At 51.0% G+C, this 4144-nt stretch overlaps 1 pseudogene; it reads left to right on the top strand.

The window, feature by feature from the left end:
• Nucleotides 1–371: 371 nt before the first annotated feature.
• LOC136491275 (dehydration-responsive element-binding protein 3-like) lies at nt 372–1271 on the top strand (annotated as a pseudogene).
• The last annotated feature ends 2873 nt before the right edge of the window (nt 1272–4144 follow it).

Below are 4144 nucleotides of genomic sequence, written 5' to 3'. Positions count from 1 at the left end.
GGCATGCTGCTGCCTGAGACCAATAAACAACTGGAATCAAATGTGGGGTCGGTAGTGCACACTGACCACTGACCGTCAGAGAAGCGCGTACACCAACCTCTTGCTCTTGGCCTTGGGTTTGCTTGCTCTCCCTCTCCCCTGCCCTGCCCTTTATTTGTCCTATCGTTCTATATTTTTCAATGCCACTCACATTTCTTTTGGAGAATCAAAAGAAATATGACACTCCAATTGCGGTTTCCACATTGACTTTCTGTTCGGAGATCAGTCGAAGTGTAGCCTGTCCTTGATCCAGATATATATATATGGTATGCGAATGGTGCCTCACATATCACAGTCACCAAGTGCAGGCAAACTCACAGCGATCGGTCCTAAGTTGTAGAAGCAGAGTTAGAGGGACACTACTTGGGCGTCGTGATCAGCAGCAAGCTAGCAGGTAGGGCTCACTCGATCGCCACCGTCACACTCGCCACGTCATGTCGTCGTCGTCGTCGATGGAGCACGACGAGCAGGTGTCGCCTCAGGTGTCCGAGGGCGGCTGCACCTGCAGCAGCAGCAATAACAGCAACACCATCAGCAGCGGCTCCCTCAACGTGTCGTCGCCGAGCTCCAGCGACGACTCCGGCGGTGCCGGTGGCAATGGCAAGCAGGGCACGAAGAAGCGGCCGCGCAGGGACCTGAAGCACCCGACATACCGCGGCGTGCGCATGCGCAGCTGGGGCAAGTGGGTGTCTGAGATCCGGGAGCCCCGCAAGAAGTCGCGCATCTGGCTCGGCACGTTCGACGACCCGGAGTCGGCCGCGCGGGCGCACGACGCCGCCGCCGTCGCCATCAAGGGCCGCGCCGCGCACCTCAACTTCCCCTGAGCTGGCACACGAGCTGCCCCGCGCCGCGTCGGCGGCGCCCAAGGACGTGCAGGCCGCCGCCGCGCTCGCCGCGGCCACTGTGGCGGCGGCGGCTTCACCCATCGTCATCCCGTCCTGCGCCCACGCCCACGGCCCACGGCGATGCCGACACCGAGACGGAGGAGCTGCCGCCGCCTGAGCGGGCAATGCCGGAAGAATGCGACACTGAGAACCAAGCTCAGCTCGAGCAGCTGGGTGGCGACGACATTGACATTGGACTGGGCTTATACCTTCTTGGACGTGCCAGACGCTCTAGACTTCGGGTACATGTTGTCACCGCCGCCTCTGCCGTCTTACTGTGGCTCGCCGTGGGATGACATCGCCGATGACCTCTGCTTCGACGAGCCCTTGCTGCTGTGGGAACACTGACGATGCAAGGCTAGCCAACTCCGTGCCGTCCACGAGATTCTTTGTTTCTTTTGGTCTACACATTACTGTGTGCTAGCTAGCTCACCTTGTCGATCGTCGCTGTGATGCGTGCTAACAAATTTTGCAAAAGCACATGTAGTTACACTGAATTCATAGTTTTCAATTTTTGATTCCATTATAGGTCAATAAGACTCGTGTCACTTTGTATCATATACAATAATACATGAGAAATGTTTTCCATCAGACACCCGAGGTGCACGAGGTTTCCATGAAGCAATACTCTCAACCGTTCATCAGTCTAGCATCTGACGACCTATTACATTCTTCTTACTATAGTGCTCAGCTGTTTATCTGTGGCCTATTGCTTTCTTCGGCCCTGTTTAGAGCCGCTTCTCTCAAGCTTATGGTGAAAAAAAAATCTTTAGAATGCCCCATTAAACGGCGTGATTCTAAGCCAACTTCTCTTCCGCTCACGATTCTTCTCTCCGCGCCCCTTCAACGTGGAAGCAGAAGTCGCCCGGAGGCTGCTGTGGGAGAAATCCCCGAGAATGTCGACCACCTTTCCTCCCACACCTCACAGGCCGCGGTCTCCGAGCCCCTCGCCACACGTCGCGCCAGCGCCCCCGCCCGCGCCCCGCCCCCGTCTTATCCATCTTGTCGATGTACGAGTCCCTCCTCGTCGTCGTGTTCGTAGCCTCTGAGCCCCTCACGACTCACCGCGCCGGCGTGCCCACATCATCCTCGCTGGTGTCCAGGTGAGTAGGTGGTGACCAACCCTTCTTCCTCGGCGCGGGTCACGACCTTTGAGCCCCTCGTGACCCGACATGCCGACACCCCCGCCTCCTCGTCGGTTCTTGGGCCCCTCCTCCTCTCCTCGATCCACACGGTAGATCTAGTCCGGGACACGGTAGCGGGTGCTCTTCCTCCTCGCGGCTGGCCGAGATCCGGGGGTGGAGGGGGCTCCCCCTCTTCCTCGGGGGCTCCCCCTCTTCCTCCTTGCCAATGTCGTTAGTGGTGGTGATGAGTTCTTCCCCCTAGAATCGACGTGCCAAACAGTTAGTTTCTTTATCACGAGATTCTTGTGGAAGCTAGCTTTGATTCAAAGCATGGTTGAGATAAATTATCCCAAACAAGGCCTTCTTCCTACAAAGTGAATCAACATCGAGATTATTGGAGGTGTACGTGAATATATATGTACATGTCCATATCAAGATTTCTATAAACGTAGTTTTTTTTTTCTCATTTACATGTTGTTCCAACAAAGCGCCTTGAAACACCAGTCCATGCAGCGAGTATAAACAACTAGTAGCACAAACCAATGATGAGCTAAAAATATGATATGCACACCCTGGTTTACAGTGGACGCAATCATGCAACGCACTATGCATATATTCTAGAACGAAGAACTAAAGCGAACTGCCGTTCTGTCTCTTGTTGTCTCGAGCCGTTCTAGCCATTCCAAACAAACCTCCAAAGATCATAGCCAACGTAACTAGCCATCCCTGGAGATTAGTCATTACTTATGTCTAAGTGTAGTTAGTGGCACAAGGTTCATTGTACAATTAGTATATATCGCATGGTAGGTAAGGCCAGGCATGTGGAGGCAGCCTGCATGCCTATCTCAGCAAAAGCAGCTCCTTATCTTCTACACGGCAACGTAGTCCGGTTAGGTATGACCAATGGAGCCATATATGCCATTTCGCTACGAGGTTAGTTGAGTGTTCAGTCGCGTCCAAAGCGCATGCATGCATTTTGATCGGTTTGTTAATTTGCAATGCGGTTACGTCGATTAAAGAATGAACGGGTCGGCATGACATGGCCGCCAATGGCGTCTTGTGCAATAGTCCGGGAGCATGCATGTGAGCTCCGGCGGCCGGATCAAGTTTTCCGATGCGTTCTTGGAGCTAGCCTGGGGCCATGCATCACTCATATGCATGCTTTGCTAATTGTTGCTAGGGCAGGGGTTAGAGCTGTTGTTTAGTGTTCATGATCTGTCTGTCAATTGAAGTGCCGTCTTGTACTGACCTAATAGCGCACGCCATGGCAGTGGCGTCTTCTGTGCTGCGTCATGTGGGGCATGTTATTGCTTGGCTCAACTTGCTTATTGTTGTACTACATCTTAATTTGGTAAATTATTGGGCAAACTGACCTTGCAACCCTTTTTTTACGGGTTGTGATGAGCTGATGACCTGATGGGACATTTCAACTGACCATTCGAGAAAATAAATCAACAAAGCATGTGTTTTGCCCTATGGAAAACGAGCTGTTCTGCTGTGGGATATATTAGTGTACTGTTTCAACGTAAATTCAGACCTTCTAACCATAATTTGTGCATCGGACCAGCCAGGATTAATTGAAGACTTGTAGAAGAAGTAGTTGGGATTAATTGCTATTAAAAGAGTGCAAGTTTGTGCCAAGTTGGGGACCTCAAGTGCTTTTCAGGCATGGAGTAATTAAGGGGTAAGTTCCTTCAATTAATTCATGAGTTTCTGTTCACAAACTAGTTTACTTGTTGTGGAAGGAAAAGTGACAGCGAGTATACAGTCAAGACAAAGCAAACAGAGGAACACTTATCTTCTAATTGAAAGATCTCTATATGCATGGGTGGTTGCCGCAGTATCTGTTCAAAAGATTTCATGCTTTTGAATCCATTAGCTAAAGAACAATCAAGTGGGACATTGAAACAACACCACAAGACAAGTGCAAGGTGGAGAAAGGGCCACGAGAAAAAACACCTCAATTAGCTTTCTGCTTCCTCGTACCACAGACTCGGTTCTTCATCCGTTTTTGTCCTAATAAAAATGCTACTTCTGATTGGAAATATAAGTCCATCTAGATTTATCTCGAGTCAAATTTGACTACAAATATATAAA

Source organism: Miscanthus floridulus, chromosome 11 (genome assembly GCF_019320115.1).
Source record: "Miscanthus floridulus cultivar M001 chromosome 11, ASM1932011v1, whole genome shotgun sequence".
In the NCBI taxonomy this organism is placed as follows: domain Eukaryota; kingdom Viridiplantae; phylum Streptophyta; class Magnoliopsida; order Poales; family Poaceae; genus Miscanthus; species Miscanthus floridulus.
Note: the sequence above shows the minus strand (reverse complement) of the source record. Positions and strands in the feature narration are given on the sequence as shown.